Below are 23,031 nucleotides of genomic sequence, written 5' to 3'. Positions count from 1 at the left end.
TCCAGGGACGGTGCATCCGTCACCTCTCTGGGCAACCTGTTCCAGCACTTCACTACCATTTCTATCAAGTCTGTCATGGCACCTGTGATACGTAGTACCTGTGATACCTACTCTGGCAAAAATTTGTCATTGTCTTTTCCAATGTCAGGCTGTCTTTGGACACTTGAACCATACCTGAAAATATCTAAGTGATAGCTATGAGCACCAGAGCTTTGCTTTATGTGGCTGCTTTGTCCTCAAAGCATTCCAAGAGGCCCTTCTACCAGGTTTCCTCTACTGGCAGACTCTACTCTAAAAAGAAATGAGTTCCCTGGGCCCCTCATTTTTCTGGACACTTTGAGGCAGGTATTAGAACAATTGTGAAAGAATTCACAACCCAAATACACATATTTCGAAATGTAAAATACTGAAGGAATTCCCAGTATGTTCTCCACTATTTCTTACCTTCCCTACTGCTTTTTCTCCTTTCTTTTCCCTCATTTCCACTCTCTCAACTCTTTAGTAGAGATCAAAAGTCATTATATTGTTCCATTTGATGGATGAAATCCCTTTAGACTCATCTCTACAATAATACACAGATTTGCAAGCATATTTTTTCTGCAAAAAAATTATAAAAAAAAAAAAAGTTAAAAAAAACCTTGAATATTGTTTAGAGCATTGTACCATTTTGTCTGTTCATTTCTAATTGCCTCTAGAGTGAGGCTTTGTATTTTTTATTTGAACACAAAAATGTCTCTTACGCCTAAGATGTAAGTTAGCAACAGGAAAAGTGATTCCAAAAAGAGTGACTGAACATTTCACCTCACATCAGGAAAGAATTAACCCACACTAAACCGTGGAAGACATTTGCCACTACCTGAGGTCCTCTCTCTCCATTTCCTCCTGTGACGTGACACAGACCCATGTCTTCCCACCCCACACAAGGCTCCCATTCAAGTGCTCTGCTACCAATTCATAAGAAACATCCAGTGCTGTGGAGACCAGCACAAAATCTTTAAATGTGAGATGAGGTTTCACTGCACTTAGCCTGGGAGGGATTACCAGAATTTTGGCAAAGAATGTGGTGAATTGCTTGGAAAAGATGGTTTGTAGTCTGTCAGCCAGTCCTGGGAGAGGAAGCAGAGATAAACAACGGAGTTTCTTGGTCGTGAAGGAGAAAAAGAGTGCTAAGTTATCAAAGGCATGTGGACATCAGGGAACCATCTGGATCTCTTTCTGCTGTTAGTAGCTAATCTCCAAATATTTAGTGGAATGCTGCTCCCCAAGGGTGCAAATGTTTGCTCATTCTTACAGTGGAAACTGTAACACACAATTAGAAGTATATATTACAATATTGTATTGTTTACAAATGCACTAGTTGGGAAGGAATGAAAGTTGGTTCTGTTATTAAGTGATTTTGGTCTATATTTTAGTTAAATAAAATTAACCATGCTTAACTAGACTCCACCTGATGGCCACATACAATATATTTCTTCACTGTATCTGCATATTTACATTTTAAAATCCTTAAGGTCTGCCTCAAAATAAATCAATCTGAATCTGATTTCAGTTCTCTCCTTTAAAATCATTCCACTGCATTTGCCTTCAGCAACTTAGATTTAAAAAATAAGAGGTCTGATCCCTCCCTATTGTCTGCATGCATCCAAGAGAGTATTGAAGGTTCCGGCATTTCTCCTGATCAAAGAAGAAGGTACTGGATTTGTCAAAGTTTTAGAGGCAGTCTGTGTTATCCAGGAAGCTGGAACAGATAACCATATATGAAATCCAGTCTACAGTGCAAGAACAAGAGCAGTCTGGCTTGGTCATGCTACAGATGGTATCCTATGGGCCCACAGCAGGGACTGCCACTGAGGGTTCTCAGTTACAACTCTTTACAGTACAAAAAGAAAGAGTAAATCAAGCACATTTGGACTGAGATGAGATGTATTTTAATAGGGAATACTGCACAGTATGGTTCAGCTGCAAATAAAATATAACTGCTCTTAACAACATTCTGCAAAGCTGCTAAGGACCTATACACAGACAGCAGGATCAATAGAAGCTAAACTTGCATTTCATAGATTGAATCACAGCCACTTCATACTGACAAAATAATAAAACAACAAAAGAACAATGAGACACTCTGCCATATGTGTACGTTCTCTACAACCACACATAATGAAGGCTTTAGCAATGCAGAACTCTACCTCCTAGCTTAAAGTTTTATTGGCCATTATCTCACTGGATTTGGAGCAATGGCTCTGAATGCAGTAAAATGTTTCCCTACATAACTGACAAATTTACTGTTGTTATAAAAAAGGACACAATATTGAAATCCTAAGAGTCTCCAACTTGTAGTGGTGCCAAGCATGTTTTTCTTTTCATTAGCATTCAGGGATCAATGTACGCAAATCACCTTCATCTACTTTTTCTACTCACATAGATGCAGCTGATGTTGGTTCATCAGCCATTTGAGTTCTGGTTCAAGGTAATAGCTTTGGACCAGAGCGATCAGAGACACTGGGAGGCTCTTTATAAATTAAGATGAAAACCACTGTACATCCACAATACAACCTCCCATTGGACTATTTCAATACAGTGTGAACTCTGTGAAAATCCTGTGGCTACTCCACCTCATCGATTGAGAACTACAGACATCTCTCTCAGCTTCTAGATATGCGAAGAAATAGTAACAATAATAAATGATCAAAAAACACAATTGTTAGCTAACCTCTAGAATGTGTGTGTTGAATTCAATAGGATTTCTATGCATCCTACCTCCAAGGATAAAATACTAATCCAATGGCAGTACAATACGTTCCATGTGGTAACCACCTGGAGGTCACAGGCAAAGAATAGGAGAGAATTTAACAGGGTATTAAAGCACCTGGTTAGACAAGTTTTGCTTCTCCCACAAAGAAGTGTTGTTCTCCCTCCATAATGTAATCCTTGTAAAGAGAGCATGAACTCACAGCCATGGATCTCCTGTTTTCTCCTGGGGCTACTCAGCACTTCAAACCTCAGAGTAACACCCTAGGTCTCAATGCCATGTCATTCTGAAAACAACTTTGTTATCTTTCTTCTCTCTCTTTCACCGTGTCACTTTGAGGGCCCGATGCAAGATGTAAACATGGTTCTCCCAGCTGGATATATCTAAACTCCCCTGCTTAAAGAAATCTTCCTCAGTAAGGCCAGAACCTTTTCTTTCTTTGATTTCTCTAGACATCTCTTCACTTTGAAGTTTCTCATTCTGTCTATCCTCATGGTCTGCATAGACCTCTGACTCCTCTTTACCCACAACTCTTCCTGCAAGTAAAGACCCATCCTGGGGCTCAGCACAGCCAGTGGCACCAGTGAATGAGATGCGGTGGCCATTCATATCATTCTCTGCTGATTCCTTAAGTAACTCTTGCATCAGTTGTATCCCTGCCTGCTGGGATAGCTAGGTTTCTGAAGGCAATGATATCACAGTGGTATTCTCTCACCACAGCTTCCTAAGAGTATGGCATAGTCTCCATAACACAGTTGCTTGTGCTTTCCCAGCAGTAAATAGAGACAGATACCTTCGGAGGGTCCTTCATCCCACATTCAGGTCTGCCAGAGAGGTGGGAATGTATTACCTGTTAGGAGACTAGACAGCAAGTTCTGAGATGAGAAGGCACACATTCAGACGACTACAGTTTCACGGGACCACCCTTAAGACACAGATGATAAAGATCTGAAAGAAAGATCAGCTGACTGATCAGGAGCATCTCTCCTTTGGTAGCATTTCTGTGCATCATCATGCTTATTGCAAGGTTATAATTTAGGTCAACAGCTCCAAATATTTAGTTCAAACTTCTTTTCAGACTCTGCCTCAAGGTTAAGCCTAGTTCTCCAGAATCCACATCAGTGTCCATGTAAGTTAGGGAAAACAAAGGAAACAGTTCCTTTGAAACTACTAACGATTGAAGCCTTTTAATTCTTTTCCTGTTTGCCATTATTTCTGCCCCATGAGTCTCGGAGTTTGCTGCTTTATCTTCTAAGCCTTAGAAAGCCTTGTTTTTTTCAAGGACACCTTGGATTTATGAACATTTCTTCCTTTATTCACCATGCCCCTCCAATTTTATTTTTTTAAGATTCAGGAAGTCACTGTAGCACCAGTTGATTTTGTTCCCTGCCGAGTAAACCTTGATTTTAGAAAATAAGTGTTTTCTGTGTGCAGGGAATCCCTTCTTGATCATTTTCTAAGCAATACTGCATGCCTACTGTAAGAAAGAAATCTTTATATATGCTTACAGAAACATAACATTAATAAAAAGAGATAAACCTAGACTGATCCTCAGTTTTACTACCTCAATATTCAAAACCCTATGTATAGTGTGTACATGTATATATAACATCTTCATTCAATGAAAAGACTGTCTCCTTCATAAGTCAATGAATTCACCTTTCTCAATCCTCATTCTGTAGTCTATATTCTTTCTCTCCTTGATTCTTCTCTCTCCACTCACTGTCAACAGGAATCTTATTCTTAGAGAGAAAGTAAAAGGGAATCTTGAAGATGCTTCCTTCGTATCCCTCGAGGCCAACCTATGCAATGCACAGAGACTGTATACTTTTATTGGTGATGAGTCCTACTTATAAATATGAAAGAATTAAAGGTTCTCCCACGGTTTCACAAATCTAACTGAACAGATATTCCTTCAGTTTACGATATGTTCTCAGATTCAAAAGTCATTTCAGGTCTTTTAATTCCCCTTGCCAATTTTCACAGCTTTTCAGACAGACATTGTCCATAATACTGCTCAAAATATTTTTCCCTTGCTGTTGTGATGAACTCCAAACAAATAAATAAATACCTAGCTGGCTGAGTAAACATGAGAAAGTCTGTATGACAGCCCACCAAAATATGTTGTCAGACTATCCATGCTGGTAGGAACACAGAAAATACTAAAATAATGAACCAAAACCAGGATAATTTACTATAGTTAAGCAAAGTGAACACAAGGAAGGCCACTGTTGTGCACCTCACTGACGTGCTGTGGAAGACAACAGTAGAACAAAAGGCAGAGACTGACCATGTGCATTATGATCATAGGATCCCATCTGATGTTGAAGAGTAAAAAACTTTCTACTGGATCACAGTGTGTAAGCCACTGGGAAAGACAGATTGGGGAAGAGGATTTCTTGTTATTCTTCACGTCAACAGTCCCTTCAGCTTATCTACACAACACGTTCTTACATGCATGAAGCTAAGAATCCCCTTTAGACATTCTTAGGATTAGGAGAGTTAGGCACAAGTAGCTTAAGTCTGAGAAACAGTCCTGGTCTTCCACCCAGACGCAGCGAGACAGTGCAATATGCATGAAAACCTCTCTTAACAATGAAGTGTGTAAGCGAGATTAAAATCAGGAGGAGAAGCAGAGTCCCCTGCCTCCCCTTCAGCAGAGTCCATTTCAGAAATATAGGCAAAAATTGAGCCTGGGGTATTGTCAAGAAGGCAAGAGACAAACATTCTCCAGTTACGACATCTGTTAGAATGTAGGCTATCCACTGAAAACTACACATATGTTCTTCATAGATAAAAATAAAAAATAATTTTTAAAATCCTCTCAAGATACATATTTCTTAGGTGCCGTATCCTGAGAGGTTTCCAAATCCTTCATCCACACTTCTTGGGGTTGTAGATAGCATCAATTCTCATTTTTTGCTTTTCTTTTTCACAGCAGGTTTTAATGTTCAGCGTCACCTTCCTAGCAGAACAAAACACCACCTTATCACTTCCTATTATAGCAAAATACAGAGGGTTCTCATTGCATCAGGTAGTGGTCCCTGAGAGCCTCAGAAAATTTTTACTCGAAATAAGGAATGCAAACTATTCAGAAGGGCATCCAAAACGACTGCCAACAAAGTTTGTAAGCTGCCCTCCAATTTATAAACACATTACAGATAAATAACTGGAATAACTACAGTAAGGAAAATTTTAGAGCATCACCTATGTTTTCTTGGAGTGATTTCTACAACATACTCCATGTCTTAACCTACTTCATGGGTCTTGGAGGGAGAGGGGAGTACTAGAAGAAACATCATAGAAAATGAGCTAAAAAAAGTTTTCATTTCAGAATCTTCTAGTAAGAAACAAAAGCTATATAGCATGTTTTAATGTTGGTTATCTCTCCTTTTCAGCAGCCTTACATTTCCATTTGTAGCTCTTGCTCTGGATATTCAAGGATTCTTGAGGGACCAAGAAGGTTTCAGATTAAATAGAAATTAAGCAATGGTGGAGGACAAGTGTAAATCGTTGCACAGCTCTATGTTTTAGTATTTCAGTATTATTATAACCTAGAAATATTTCTGTTAGCACCATGGAATAACTCATTCCACCTAGAATTAAAATGCATTCAGCTTAAAGGCAAAACAGTGCTGCTTTACTGCAAGTAATCATAGGCTGAGAAGTGAAGAAGAGAGTGTCACATACAACTAGTACTTCGTACAATCTGTAAGAAGCAGAATGAAATTTTGTCACTTAGCTGGAGGGAGCAACATCATTATGAAAAAGAGTAAGGAAATTCCCTTGTTACAAATATAGGTAATTAAAAGATGGATTTTCTGTCATGCAGTTCCAAGATGTCAATATTTAGATTTTGAATTGAGGAAAGCAAAGAAACAAACAAAAAATCCATACCTTTGAGACTTTCCTTTGAAGTCAAAACTTACAGATATTTCATGTAAAAGTCCCGTGTAAATATTTCATTTGAATGCTTTTCAAAAAAGCTAACTGGATTGTTTGGATAAAATCACTATCTTTTATACTTTTGCACAACTGAATGGAATATAATAGATGTAAAATGAAAATGTTAATTGAATCAATATCTGATTCTGTGAAACATTTCAGTTTGCCGCTTAATACTGAAACAAAGCCTTCCATAGGGTAGATGTACAGACATCAGAAAAATGGATTTCCTGTAAGAAAACTAGTACCATTATTTCATAGAAAAGGTAGGATGAGCTTAGAAACAACAGTCAAACACACAGTTTTCACCAAAAGCCAATGAAAGCTAGGTCACTTGTTGGTGCTCTTCAAACATTCCCTACTCTCATTCCACACCTGTATCCCTTTGTGAGTTTTCTTTGAGAGGATGAGGAGGTGCAGGAAGGTTACAACTTTCCTGACAAGCCAGCATCAAACTTCATTCTATATAGCTTATGAGGTCTAAGATTCACTGGCCAAAAAGGCCAGAACAACAAAGGCGAGACACATTGTCTTGCCCTCTTCTGGAGCTCTCATTCCAAGTCACAGCATGAATATGAAGACAAAAGTTATGAGACAAATACGCATCCATTTTTAAAAGATCTGTAGATGTTGTAGAAGAAATTGCTACCCCTGAAGATGCAACAGCCTATAATGAAATTATGATTAAAAAGTTTATTAATACAGTCTATTAATCTGGGCTTTTCCAGAATCAAACATTAACTGTAAGAGCTTTCCTTCATAACATCCACAACCATCATATTGATAAAAAGGTAATGTTACAAAACATGACAGAAAATAAACCAGGGAGATTTTGAACAGTATTTGCCTTAACCATATTTTCCTAAAATATTTTGTCATAGAAAAAGGAACTTTCCTTACTTTTCTCAGGCAAACATTTGTAAATCAGAGAGAGATAAGACCATCAGCAGTTCCTTGCAGATTTGCAGGAGCATTTTAATTATATATTACTTAACTCATGATACCATGTGAAGTCAATCTCCATTGCATTAGATGGAATCACAGCATCTCCTATTCTGCCAGTACCAAAACAGGACCTCTGTAACAACAGTTACAGACTTTTTTTTTTTTGTTTCAAGGAAGCAGAAAGGACTTAGCTTTAGCTCTGGAACACTATGAGGTTTTCCATTTAGTGTCATTTATTTAACTTATTTATTTATGCTCAAAAAATGTGACTTTTAACTAAAGCTCCTATCCATATGAACAGATAAAAATAGTTCAAATACACATTTCCCATATATTGCTTGATTATGTCTACTAAGGTATGTTCTAGGAAAACTTACCGAGCTTACAAGCAGTATGACTGGCAAAGGCACAGCCCAGACTATATGTATAATCCTACACTAACCTCAGCAATGTGCAGTTCCCAAGTGAGTATAAGCATGTTGTCATGTAAAAAAATCACCTACTTGAACACCCACTTGAGAGTCACAAAGTCTTGGTTGAACAGTCTTCTGTAGATTCTTACACAGCACTTCAATAGGACTGTAATGCACGGGAAAGACCAACAGAAACCATTCCCAAGAAGGGGATGGAAGTGTTGCACAAAGTAAAACATAGACACAAGGTCAGTAAAGGCAAAGGTTCTTGAATGGGTAAAGTTTCAGCTTGATACTTAGCCTATGAATGAATCCAAGGAAGGATGGCGGAATTCAGCTTGGACACACACAAACTGCTGGCAATTTGGGAAAATCAGTGACAGCACAGGCATAGGACTGCTGAAAACTTCAGTTTTCTTTAACTAAATCAAATCTTTTGGCTTACATATTTATGGAACCCTCACTTACATAAGTTCTCAAAGACATTTCTGTAGGAGGTATTTTTTTTCTTTTTTTTTTTTTCTTTTTTTTCCCCAAATGAAAGCAGCATAAGAATCTGGTTAGCCTAATTTGCAATTAAAAGATCCATGAAACCACAACATGAGAAACTGCTTTTGGAAATACTGACAAGGAGCACTGATACTGTTGCTGAGGTAAGGAAGATCACTCAAATATACTTGATGAAAATCAAATGTAATTCCAGCTGTTTGTATTTCAGTTTGATAGGGTCCATTACTCTCAGAGGAGAAAAGTCCTTGTGAATTCAATCCCAATGTGATTAATGTCTCAAAAGTGGGCATAGAACAAATATGTCTCATAAGAGACATACCTCCTTTATCCCCACACTGGAAACATAAAAAGTATTTTATTTACAAGTTGTTTAGTAAATTAAATGTGAACCTTCAAGAGTTAGAAGTCATCTACTTGTCAGACAGATGGAGCTCACTCTAGAGTGCTAAGAAAATGTTATGATAAGAGGACAACTTCCTTACTGCTGAATTATTTAGAAGTTCTCTCTTCCTTCTCCCCGGGGTTCTTTGAGACTCATCATGACAGCTCTAGCGTTTCAGGGGGCATGGAGAGCTCAGCTTCTGATTCTGAGCCTGGAATTAGTTGAGTCATTTTATTCAAAGCAAATGCATGTGTCACCAGCATAGGACCAATAACATCAGTATCAAAAGAATGATTTCATATGGATCATTAGTTAAGCGATTAATTTTAGCCTCTGAGCTGCATGACTGCTTCTGGAGGAAAAGTCTGACTGGTGCGTTCTCTTAAAACATGAGTAAAACCATGGCTACCTGGCCACACTGCTCAAAGTGCTGTGCCATCAAATATAATGGAAGGAAATAAATAGAAAATAAGTTTATTTTTAAGATCGAGCTCTCCATCACTGTGCACACCTTCCTGGGTTATGCTCAGCTGAACTTTTCAGCAGAACTTTCTATCACATTTCCAAAATCTGTGGAAGAAGCTACAGACATGTATTTATGATATTCAGATTTGATTTCAAACAATCCGGTTTAACCTTGTGGACTTTCTGCCTGTATCTCCAGATCTGGACCAGAGGTCATACTGATTGACTTCACTGAAGCCAGATAGCCAGCCTGCCAAGTCTATAAATGAGAGCAGGCTTCAGTGATGACACAACACAACTGAATCTTGACCTTAGGGCAAGACATTTTTTGGATATACCTTGAGATTTGTGAAATGAGCAATTACGCCAGAATTCTCAGAAGTCAGAGAAAGTTAAAGGAAAAATAGAGGTATCTTCCAGAAAATACCTCAACCTTGTACCCTTGCTGGTATGCCATAAAATAGCTCTGATACAGTTAATATCCTCTCCTGTACAGCTGGACTGAAAGATTTTAGATTTTCACTCTCCACTGAAGGCTTCTCTCATTAAGAATTGGGAGAAGGAGACTGCAAGTACATGTGTTTTGTTTGTGATGAAAGAGGGAAAAAATGATGGACAAGATCATTTCCAACAAAGTTGGTTGTTGTTGTTGTTTTTTAAATCTTTTAAACTCATATGATATTTCCACTTTTAATAATTACAGTTCACTGCTCATTTCTGCTGCATCGGTGGAGTTTATCACATTATCACTTTGGCACTGAAATTCTCTTTGGAATGGAAAGGTGATGGCTCGGGTATAAAGCACAGGAAACCTCCTCATGTTTTAGGATGTCTAAATGCCATTTAAGCATTAAAAAAAAATCTTGACTCACTGGCTGATTTGCAGATCAGACTTGTGAGTTTTTTAACATCTGCCATGGCACTCCATCACTGATGTGACGGGCTGTAGAGTCCAACTCTATTCAGCTGCTACTTGGACAGAAAATGTTTCATATCCTTAAACAACTTGTCATCCTTTTCCATATCCAAAGATCCCTCCCCAAAGATCCCTCCACTTAACTGCTACATGAGTATTTCTCTCACTATTTCCACCATTCTCCAAAGGTAGTTTCCTGAGTCCTATAGCAGTAGCACTGAGCAAACCCCAACAGCTACTGTTCAGTCAAGGTTTCATTTAAAGACTTTATCATTTCGCTTTCACTATTTCAGAGCAGGCAGAGATAGTATCATATCATAGATCCCCCACATGTGATACGGTAGATTAACTGACCCGAGGTACTCTTTTTCTCGGCTTCTAGTCAAACTCTGGCTCTGCTCATTTCAACAGTCGTTTGAGCTGCAGCTACCTCAAAGGACATCTTGCTGGCACCAAAGCCCTCTCCAATTTGCACCTGAAGTCTGGTTCTCCACTTCCCATCAGAACTGAAGAAGAGCCTTTGAATCACTTTCTCCTCTGGAGGGTTGCAGGTACATGTGATTTTCCAACCGCAGAATGTTCTGAACAAAGAAATATCAAAAGATACGCTGAAATAAGAAAAGACTTGATTTACAGGTAGTCTACAGTAGGAAAACTTGAAGTACTTCTTTAGCACATTACTGAAACATCTCTATTTTACTTTAAAATGATCATGTCACTTTGAACACTATGCTGCTTGTCCACGTATCTAATAAATTCCTCTCTGATCTTCAGGGCTGAGGTCACTGAAGATGCCATTACTTGGTGGAAGATCCTTTTTCTACCCCTGATGCCTGTGACATCAAGTTCCAAACCAGCCCATGGTGCCTGTACAGAGTTTCATCCTGGGGAAAAAACAAAAAAGAAAAAAAAAAAAGAGAGAACTGGGTGCAGAGATTTGACTTAAACTAACTAACCACTTTTACAACACACCACTGCCATGGATCTAATATTATGGACATCTTTCTCTAACTGACAATCACTACAAGAAAGACATTGAGGCCCTGGAACGTGGCCAGAGAAGGACAACGAAACTGGTGAGGGGTCTGGAGCACAAGTCTTATGAGGAGCATCTCAGGGACCTGGGATTGTTTAGTCTGGAGGAGACTTAGGGGAGACCTCACTACACTCTACACCTTCCTGAATGGAGGCTGTGATGAGGAGGACTTTGGCCTCTTCTCCCAGGCAACAAACAGGACCCAAGGAAATGGTCAGAAGTTGTACCAGAAGAGTTTTAGACTAGACATAAGAAGGAACTTTTTCTCTCAGAGGCCTGACAGGCACTGGAATGGCTGCCCAGGGAGGTGGTGGAGTTGCTGTCCCTGGCAGTGTTCAAGGGGTGTCTGGATGAGGAGCTACAAGATATGGTTTAATGGCTTGTGGTAGCAATGGTAATGGGAGGATGGTTGGACTGGATGATCTTGTAGGTCCTTTCTAACCTTGTGATTCTATGATTATATGAACAAAAACTGTGCTAACAAAGAAGAATGAACTGTTTGGCACTAAATACTTCCATAGCCTTTTCTTGAAACTAGAACAGTTTTTGTTTTTCCAAGAAACACCAAATATTCAGCTCCCTCTTTGAAGTGCAAACAAATGCCTCAGAAATAATAGAGGTTTCTGCAGAACTGGCATTTCATTTCCTAAGAAACAAGGTTTTAAGTTTTGGATCTCTATTTTGCTTTGTTTTTGGTTTTATTTTTTTTTTCAGACAAGATATTGAATAATAGCTAATTTGTGCCAAAACAAAGTTAATTTAATGATGTTGGAGAAATTGATAAAGATTGTGAGGCTTAGTGAAGCTAATGGAATTTTTATATGTTAATCTCCAAGCAAATTAATAGTAAAAATACGAAGAAACCATAGCATCAATTTTATTCCTTCAACTATTCAATTTTTAGGGAATGCTGCCAAACTACTGCTACCCAGTTCTTCAGAATTTGTAAAAGAAATGCTTTTACAAAAATCTCCAGACAACAAAAATATTTCCTTTTATGATCTTGTGAGCAGAAGAAGTTTATTTACTTCCTTGTGTGTGTGTGTCCCTATCTTAATGAAATTCTTTTCAAATGGGCATTGTTCTGTTGAGGAAGACAAAATAAGAAAGGTTTGTGTTTATTTTCCTATTTGTCATATTATCGCCTGTGCATGTATAAAATGGAGTGAGGGGGGAAAAATAAATAAAAGGAAAACAGGGATTTTTGATAGTTTTCAAATTCAAAATTATTTTTTAAAAGAGCATTTTTTAAATTGATCTTTAGTGTAAATGTATGAAGATTGATAGAAAGTAAAGCATTTTACAATAACCCCTTCCCTTCCCTTCCCTTCCCTTCCCTTCCCTTCCCTTCCCTTCCCTTCCCTTCCCTTCCCTTCCCTTCCCTTCCCTTCCCTTCCCTTCCCTTCCCTTCCCTCTTTTCTTTTTTTAAAGCCTGTTATTGCCTTCACTAAAAGGCCAAAAGATGCAGTTTCATTAACAATACCATTTGTTCACCCAAGGACCTAGCTCTACAAGGCTGGCCTTAAACAGCACCATTCTTGTGGATAATTCAGAGGCTCTCACAAACAGGTCATAATAGTAAATTCACCCAGTGGCTGAGGTGTATCTACATGAGATGTTAGAAAGCAAACTCAGATTTGACCTATTATATAGATATATTTTCCTCACATGAACCTCAAGTGGTTGTTAGTATAGTTACGGCCAGAAATGTTAAAAAGAAAAAGAAGTCTGAAGAAGCACTTCAATGGTCAGCATTAGGATTTCAGTGTATTACATTATCATCAGACTAAGAATTGACCTAGGACTGCTTTCTAACCTAGATATATCACTCTAGAAAAACAATAAAAGCTCTTGACTACACTTCATGCAAGAAGATGAAATATTCAGGTATTTCAGATAGACTTATTGCTATTTATAAACTTTATGTTTTTAAATTTGTTTCCTCAGAGAAAATTTCTCTGCTTTAACCATGATCCTCTCAAAACGATTTATAACCTTCATTTACTATGATGCCAAGATCTTTAAAAGATCTGAGATGTGAGTTAGAAACCAGATGTGACTGAGTCATGATTAATCCATAGGACAATGCTGTATGGTATTGCTTGAAGATACATTCAGATTTTCCATGGCTTGCATTACAGATGTGCTGCCATGGAAGAACAAGAGTTTCAGAAGGACAGTAATTGTTACTTGTCTCTAGAGGAGAGATAATACCCGGACTGCAAAGGAGTGCTATGGATTAAACTCAGGGCATTGTTTTTATCTTGTCCCAAAAGCATTCTGATCCAACCCTGCATCTTCAGTCCCCTAGCACTTTAACCTGCATTCCAGTTATGGTCAGCACTCTTTATACAAACTATTCATAGCAGAGATGACCAAACAGTTATCAATAACAAGCTCTGTTATCCAAATATATGAAATTGATCTTAAAACAATAGCAATATTTCAGAGGAAAATATCAGTTCTGACAAAACTGTTATCCATGTTTCCAAGACTTCTTGATTTCCAGAACAGCAGCTATCTGCTGGTTTTCAGAGAACTCAATCAGCAGAATAGGAACTTCCCCACAGGTCATCCTCATGAGTACTCCAGCTCTACAAGTCTTACATTACTTTGCTGGGTAATAACATATCTAAAATTTGATCAGTTCTAAGTACAGATAGGATTCAAAGATTGCCAATACAGTGAGATTCTCAGAAAGGATTAAAGCAAAGACCTTGGAATGCTTCAGGTGTCAAGAAAGTTTCAAACTGTAGAAATTTACATCACCAATTTCTAGTAATTAGACACCTTGAGAATGAGACCTGGATTTGTGAGTGGTTTGACCTGAAGTAGTTCTGGATATGAAAGGATGAGGTCCTAATATTACAAAGGAAAGAAAATGCTCTTTTCAAAACCACTTTTTGTTTAAACTTCATTTTAGTAGGCTCCTCTTAAGTCTTTAATTCATTGGCCAACTTCATTCTGACTTGTGAAAGATCAAGGGAGAAAAACTGATATGTTGTCATTCTAGTGGACCTTGGGTACCACATGAAAGTTCAGAATGAATCACCTTTTTACACAGTGTGAATTCAGTCTGTTCGTTTCTATAACACTTTTCTCAATTATTTTCTTGATTTAAGAACTTTATGCATTTTCACTTAGCATTTTCCTTGTTTTTCCTCTGTAATGTATTTATCTGAGATAACAGTATCAAAAGAGACATCAACACAGAGGTGGAATTATGGAGAAATAAGGCATGAAAGTGAGCCAAAACATCAGGTGCTAAGATCATTTTTCTCCATCAAAGAATATTATTAAGAAATTTCCTAAAATGGAAATTCACTTGTACTGCACCCACTACTTGAAGGTATTATTAAGAGAGGTGACATCAGCCCTGAAGGTACTGATGCCACTAAGTAGAGATTATCACATTATTGCAGTGCAAAGTGTCCCTCGTTATTGTGGCTATAAAATAATTTGCCTTTACCGTATTTCAACATTATGCCATATTTTTTTAAAGTAGGCTGAATAACCAAAATGGGAATTAAAAAAGATTTGAGGCTTTCCATAACTGAATTAGAAGGTAGTTTGTGTTTCATACAGAGAAAGCTCTCTCTTCATACATCTAGTGTATCAACACAGACTTCAGCAAAGGCTACGGATTCACAGTAAGACTCAAACCCAATGTTTGTTTAGAAAGAGAGTATGTCCTTTTTTTAAAAATTCACCCTTTATCTGTTTCTCAAAGAAATAAAGTGTTTCTGAGTGACTGCAACAGCCTCACTGCCAAAAAGTCCAGCACAGCAGATTAAAAGAAAAACTGTGCAGATGCAGCAATGTGTTGTACCACCCAGGGAGATCTTGGGTATGCATCAAATGAGCCCGACCTTCAGTGTGTGGGTGTGCTGAGATTTTAAAGAGATTTCCAGTCAAGGAGAAATAGGAGTTTCCTTTTCAAGCTATGTGCCACATTCCAAATGTGCTAAGCAAGATAAATTCCCCAATTTTAGGGAGCCTGCCCAGGAAAAAGTTAAAGCATTTAAAGAGAGAAAAACTTCTCTCCACATTGCATTTACAACACAGTTAACTGGATGACTGACTGCCACCAGTGCTTCTGCCACTGATCCTGGTATAAGCACCACAGCAGATTGCAAGGTAGAAAAACAAGGTAATGCAAGAAACCAGCCACTGCCTGTCACAGCGTAACAGGAACAGTGGTGCTGGAAGTCATTCATTTATTGGCCTCATTAATTAATTAGCCACAGGTGTAGAACTCTGTAAAGCTCAGCATTCTGGCAGACACTCAGAGCCATACCTCAGCTTCCTCCACCACCTCCTAGAAAGCCCCATGGTCACCTGCTGTGCAGCACTTGGCCATGGTTCCACGCATAAATGAATGTGCAGACTGAGAAGGGAGACATATGTGTGAAAATCCCTAGACCTGGCATGCTGCCCCATGGCAACAGGATGCTCTGCCAGCTGAGCCGTCATGCTGAAGCAAAGCTAGGAAAATAATTCTGCACGCAACCTCACAGACCTCAAGGAAACCCCGCCTGACCTGCAGGGAGACAAATGGCAAAGCACCAGTCAGTCCTAGAGCTTTTTGTTTGTTTGTTTTGTTGTTGTTGTGTTTGGTTTTTGTACTCTTGAAGCTGGGGGTGGCCTTACAGCATTATGTCAAAAGAAACAAAATCAGGGACATTACTGACCTCTGTTTTAGAGCCATGAGGATGTTTGACATATTTTCTTTTCCCCCTTGTGTCAGCACCATGTAAAAGAAGAGTAGGTGCTTACAAGCTCTCATTGATATAAAGAGATGGAACAATTGAATCCACCTATCAGAGCTACCAATTTCTTTCTTTGTAAAGCCAGACCAATATACTTCAAGGGCAGCATAAAGGCTACCTAATTCAATAAGAATTAGCCAAATGAGACAGATGTTTCAGAGTGACAGAGAGCTGTAGACATGTGACTTCAAAATGAAGCTAAGGTGGAAGAGACTCTAGAGAAGCTGGACACAAATCCAGGAGTGGCTGAGGGAACTGAGAGTTTTTAGTCTGGAGAAGAGGAGGCTCAGGGGAGACCTTACAGCTCTAAACAGTTGCCTAAAAGCAGCAAGGTGAGTTTCAACCTCTTCTCCAAGGCAACCAGCAAGAGGATGAGAGGGAATGGCCTTAAGTCACACCAGAGGAGGTTCAGATTGGATATTAGGAAGAATTTCCTTTCAGAACGAGTGACAAGGCACTAGAACAGACTGCTCAGGGAAGTCACCGTCCTTAAGTGTTTAAGAAAAGGGTGGATGCAGTACATAGGGACATATCTCAGTAGGCAATATTGGTGTTAGGTAGACAATTGGACTTGATGATCTTAGAGATCTTTTCCAACTTTAATGATTCTGTGATTCTTTTCCTTTAAGTGTGCATATAATCTTCTTAACCATGTCTCCTGGTTCTCATTCATGGTCAAGCATGAGAAAAATATTTGTGACCAAAAGTACTTGTTATTTTGCTACCAGTTTTCATGCTTGAGAGACATCTCAGATCTGGGCAAAGTCAGACTTTTTTCAACTCTGTTTTGTCACACACTGTGATTACACACCAGCCCTACTCTTACCAGTGCAAGCTTGTGGGTTTCTCCTTACCTCAAAGTCAGAGGTTTCAGGCAGCAGCTGATTTCTTGTCAGGATGATATAGATTTCATTGGTAGAGTTCAGGTGGAGTCAAACCAGTAAGTGTTGAGTTCATCATTCAGTTGTTCTCCCAGTTCCCAAGATTTTGGCATGATGCTGAGCTCTTGGAAATGCACAAGTACTTGTGGGGGAGGTCCCAACCTCTGTAGCTGCTCTGCAAGAAAATACAGAGTGCTTCAGCATCTGCTCTACTTCTCTGAGGGCTTTTTTTTCCCCCAAGCCCAACTCTCTGGTGCCTCTACTTCCTCCACATGCGCTGAGGTTCCCACCCTCCCACCTAGTAACAGGCTGGATTTTGGCTCCGCACTCTGAACATGGGGCAGACCTAAGAATGTTTTCTTATTTACCTGCATGCTGCTCAAGCTCATACCAACAGTAACCATGTGTCTGAGATCAGACAACACTACAGTTTCACAGCTTTTGTAAGAATTTTGAGAAGAACCACACATGGAGGAACATGCTACCCTTTCAAAAAGTACATGAAAAAGCTGTATTTTGCCTGCTAATAACAACAAACAAAAATCCTCTGAACAGAATCACCTTGATGAACAGTTAATGATTCCATTTTAACAGCTGCAGAAAAGAAAGAAAGTAAAAAACTTGGGCTAAATAGTTGCTAGGAGATAACAGAATGTGGAACAAAGTAATAAATAAAACAGCAACAACAGAACAAAACCAGAAACTAATAATAATAACAAACAAGTAAAATTTACACTTGCTACTATGCATCTTCATTTAATACTTATGTGGAAGTTTCCAACAATATGTCCGTAGGTCTTTCTGAAAGTAATGCCTCCTATTTGTTTCCATGGAAACTACAATAGCTAAAATGAGTACTTGTGATACTGTTTGATAGAGCAAATTCTCAGCTATAAAACACAATTTTTCAACATAATTACCACCATCAGCTATGCATTTTCACCAGCAAGAACAAGAGCCTGTATGCTGTGCTCATAAAAACTTGCACCTGCAGAGGCAACTCACTGTATCACAACTGCTATGATGATGTCATCACTAGGAAAATGTTGCCCACACAGTCCATCTTTCATTGGCCAGAACAGATGGAAGTCAGAAGGTACCAAATCCACACTATACAGTGGGTGTGATAGGACAGTCCAGCCAAGACTGGCAGTGTGCCCCATGGTTTTCACAGTGGTATAGGGCTGGTGTTATGTTGCAGGAGAAAAGTTGTTTTCTTCTCTGGCCTGACTCTAGAAGTTTGAGCCTTCAGTGTAGTTAGCATCACTATGTACTGGTCAGAGTTGATAGTATGTCAGGATACCAGGAAATCCAAAAGAATCACCGCTTTCCTACCCCCAAAAGAGCACACATCTCTTTACTCTCTAAGGGCTTATCCACTGTTCAGTCTCCATAAACATTCAGCAAGCATCAACAAATGTCAGCGGTTGCTATTTTTGCTGCATGGAAGAAAACAATTCTACCCCTTTGCTTCATGAACACTTCCACGTCAGACGCCATTTTGTACGACTACCTCTCCATTACCATCTGTTGCATAGCAACAAAATGTGATGAAATATTGGTGGAAAGGTTCAACTTCTACTGCCATTCCACCACCATCTGCCTCTGATGTCATGGGCAAACACAAAATAGGAGGCATTAATTTTCAAGCAGCATATTCATCATAATATGAGCTTAAGCACCAATTAATGACATGGATCCAGTTGAGTGTATCCTCATTATGCAACTATCTTAATTTGTCCCAATTAAGTAAGAGCCATTGTCATTCACTACTCTTAGGTGAACTGCTAAGAGAATATCCAATCAAACAGACACTACAGCTGAACATGCCATTCTCTCCCTAGATGAAAGCCAGGAGGTCTGGTCAAAGGCCTCATCAGAGTGTTTGATCTGGTACTATGATTATTTAGAACAAGCACTGAACTGCTAATCATAACGTCTCACACTAAACAATAGCCTCAGGTTAAGCAAAGGAAATTTCTCAAAATTTCTGACATAGCCTTGAGTAAAGACAAGTAAATATTTTCAGGTCTGAGAGGGATTTCATCCTCGTAAACCCCATTAAAAAACATTGGGTTAATCCCTAGAAAGACTTGGAAAAATCCAGCCTGGATATTAGATCTCATTGCTCTTACAGAGAATAAGCAACAGCCCAAAGTGTATGGCTCACCAGCACAGACCTGAGCTCCTGCCAGCCCTCTGTCCAGGAGCAGCTCTACTACACCTACCACACCACTGTTATTTGACACAATGATATTACTCAAAATGCAAATTAAATATGGGTAATATGTTATGGGATGAAGGCCCAGTACTAAACTGTCCAAGGAAGGAAACACCTCCTGCTGTGTTTCCAGCGTGTCATGTAATTTACAGTCACTGCTGTGAGCTCTCTGTAAGAAAATTAATGTTTCCTCTTCTTGGCCAGAAATATGAAAGAGTCATTATTAACATCTGAAACTGTAGGCTACAGGCTGAAAAAGGGGTTCTCTGCAGAGACACAAAGACATTATTTTCTGGCTAAGAGCTGAGTGTAATATATTTTTTCTTACACTTATGCTGAAATGGGCTTCCACACCATATTCAATCACATCCTAGTGTCCTATTCACAACTTTTCATCAAAGCACATAATTTCCCTCATTCAGATTTGGAAGGGAACAAAGATGGTCAGAAATGACTTAAGAAAGAGTATTTTGTACACTTTATTATTATTATTGTTATTATTTTAATAAAATATATTTGTATCAAAAATCTAGATTTCAAGGACATTGATTTTTACTAGAAAAAAAAGTTTGGATTGAAAAATTAATATTTTTTATCCACCATCTGCTTTTCTAATATACGCTATAGATGAAAAAAACTGTGTCTTTGTGCTCTTTGTAGCTATTATAGTTTCAAAGGAAATAAGTAGGAGGCAACACTTTTGGTGCAACTTACATCTTAAGAAATGAAAGATGTAAGGCTCACACATTTTTCAACTATACTTCTACAAAAACTAATACAGTATACAAATACTAATCTGAAGAGAGTGACCATCCCATTCCTGGCACAGAGCAGTTTCACATCAGTGTGTTAAGTTTTGTGTTCTACCAGTGAGAGAGGATTGAGTAAAAAACACTAATTGAGTAAAAAAAAGTTAAGAAAGAATCAGAGAACATAAGCCACAGCCTAAAACACAAATTAATTTAACATGAAAATCGGTACTTCTTTGAAAAGTAGGAAGTACGGAAGTGAGCCTAGAGTCTTGCTTGACTGATACAATTTTATAAGGACTTCTGAGAAAGTAACTGATGTAAGTAGATGGTTGAGAAAAGTTCAGTGAGCAGCAAAACATGGACGTGACCAGACAGTTTGTACCATATGTTTCAACACATCTTACACAAGCTGCAATGGTCAGTACAGTCTTGCATGAAGATACTGGAATTTTCCACAATTACAAGAAGGTAAGTTTAACAGAAGACATGTTCTAGGAAGCTGGAAGCTTCGCTGGTAGAATAAGCCTTTTCTGAGTAACTGACAGCAGCTTTGCAAGAGACACAGACTAGGATGCTAACAGGGAGATGCGAAAGGACTCATGTACACAGACTGCTACAGACTCAAACTTCTTACTGCCCATGCTCTATATGGGTTGAACACAAGAACTGGAAAACTTACATAGCACTCAGAGTGTGGCCAGCAAAACTGAGGCTGTCAGCTCTCATTTACATGGTTGTACTCTCAGACACTGTTTTGCTCAATGTGCATTAAAGAAATGGTGAGTCCTGTGGTCATCTGTTCAGTAATTAAATTTATGGTCATAAATGATTCAGTACTCTGACAGTCAGCTTCTTATTCTTATGCATGTCAAAACCAATTGTAGCATTCTTACAAAGTTGATGAGAACACATCAAATGAATAGAAAAGTGTTCAGATAAGAATTAAGATTGCAGGTCTTTATGGTCAGTCAGTTCATGATCAGTGGTAACTGACTAAATTTTATCGCAGCAGTTAAAATATAAGAAAACAAACTGATAATAGATGACTGTGGCTATTCATGCTCACATACTCAGAAGCCTGGACAGAGGATAAAAGCTGTCCCAGAAGTATCTGTCTATAAAGAATGTGGGGCATACACTGTGAGTGCTACACCCACAGGCAGAACTGCAAGAAGCAGCACAGGTGTCATACAGTGGCTCTGCACATCTGCAGGGAGCATGTTTCCAGGTTTCTACACAGTCCGCAGTATTGTCAGAACTACTGCAGCATATTTGTACTGTTTCACTTGCTTTTTCTACAACCAGGTTACAAAACTGCTTGGATTTCCTGAACAAATCCAAAGTCCTCACATTCTGAGCACTACAAATAACACAACTAAAGAACCGGAGTGGAGGGCTGCATTAGCCAAGGGGCACATTCGCAAATTACTCTAAAGAGCTCACAGCCCAGCTGCACTGTTTTTTTCCTCCTCTCTGCAGAAAACATATCTATTTACCCACCACTCAGAGTGGCTGATGGGAGACGACACACATGCTGAGCAAGGAATGAGAAAACATTAAAGAATTTTGGCCTCAAATTGCCAGTATTCAGTGTTGCTGCTTTATGGAGTCCTTTGTTGTTCCTGCATGGCCTGGGATACTCAACAAATATGTTTAAAAAGACTTAAATTGAGAAAAGCTCCATAACTAAGATTTATCACCTTTAACGTTCCAATTTAAAGTGTTCCTGCAGTACAGAAGGTCACTTTTATATAAGCTGTGCTGAATTTTACAGAGCAACAATTTTAGTTAACCCCCAGCATGGCAATTTCAGCGTGGTTTACAAAATTCAACCCAGAAAGACATAATTTTTCTTCTCGAAAGTATTCCTGCTCTCTTTAGAGACCATTCTGATAGCAGAAGAAAATTCCTAATTTGATATCTAACAATTTAACTTATTTATGTATAGAACAGCAAGGATGGGATGAAAATGGTCAGCCAAGCAGAGCCGAGAGCTGGAGAAGCATGTCTGAAGTAGACTCAAGAAAAAGAAACCCTCCCTGGGCAATCATATTAACCTGAACAGCCAACGGGACATTTTGCCTGAGCCTCAGATTATGGAATTTCATTTAATTTTTACTCACCATTTTCATCGCCTGCTTTCAATGTTATGCGTTTGAAGTTACCTGACTCCACACAAGGGCACATGAATAACTGGAAGGAATGACGGAAGTGCATAACCCTGCCACACTTTCAGAAAGAGCCTATAGGTTTAGGTACAATAAAAGATGTAACAATGGAGTCTTACTGGAATATCCAAAAGTGAATTGAGGTACTTAATGACCATCTTAATTATTTTTGTAAGTGCAGAGCAGTCGCCTTGAGAAAACAGGCTCTTCTGAGAGCATAAGTTGAGCAACTGGTATCACAGATGGTTTTAAAACATGTTGGTCCATAGCCTGAAAAATGCAGTTTATATTTTTAAAGCATGGATGTTACTAATGAACTTGCTTAAATATTAGGCAGCATAGCAAACATGAAGTGGAAGTCACAGAGAAGAAAGTGATAGGATACAAAATGTAAACTCACGATGGGAATGTATTCTGAGCCGACTCATACATTTTAGTCCAAAAATTAGTGTTGCCTAAAATCAGAGTTCTCTTTTAACTCCTTAGAAAGATCCATAAAGCTATGCATTCTACAGTTAGATCTAACCTGGGAACAGAGCTGAACTTCTACCAAATTAAGGAGATGGCAGACTTTAGTTTCCAGTCCAGGTCTTTCAAGAACAGATTATGTGTACAGTAAACATATATGTACTTCTACATATTCATTTCTCACAACTTCAGCTACATGTTAAAGTAGGAGCATGCCTTACAAATGCATTAAGTTTGACAGCTGGAAAGAAATGAAGTTGATCTGACATATCAGAATACAGAAGATTTTACTTCAACTTTACAGAGATAGAAAACTTCTGTCATGGGAGATCAAGACCATCACTGTCAAGAGACAGAAAATCTGGTAGACAAAAGCAGGTTGTTTTTGAAATATTGATAGATTATTAAAAT

The 23,031-nt window shown here is 38.7% G+C and overlaps 1 protein-coding gene across 8 annotated transcripts in view; it reads right to left on the bottom strand.

The window, feature by feature from the left end:
- The window catches only part of F13A1 (coagulation factor XIII A chain), a 208,662-nt gene that overhangs the window by 74,713 nt on the left and 110,918 nt on the right, over nt 1-23,031 (bottom strand). For 7 of the 8 annotated variants that reach the window (XM_085537783.1, XM_085537781.1, XM_085537785.1 and 4 more), the window contains 2 exons: nt 16,985-17,186; nt 10,680-10,906 (listed from right to left, as the gene is read on the bottom strand). The gene's annotated coding sequence lies outside the window, so the exon portion shown is untranslated. The remainder of the gene's footprint in view (nt 1-10,679; nt 10,907-16,984; nt 17,187-23,031) is intronic. The other variant, XM_085537786.1, reaches the window with a different exon arrangement.

Source organism: Coturnix japonica, chromosome 2, assembly GCF_054131305.1.
Source record: "Coturnix japonica strain WE chromosome 2, WE-NBRP24, whole genome shotgun sequence".
Classification (NCBI taxonomy): Eukaryota; Metazoa; Chordata; class Aves; order Galliformes; family Phasianidae; genus Coturnix; species Coturnix japonica.
This window is presented reverse-complemented; position numbering and strand designations above follow the sequence as displayed.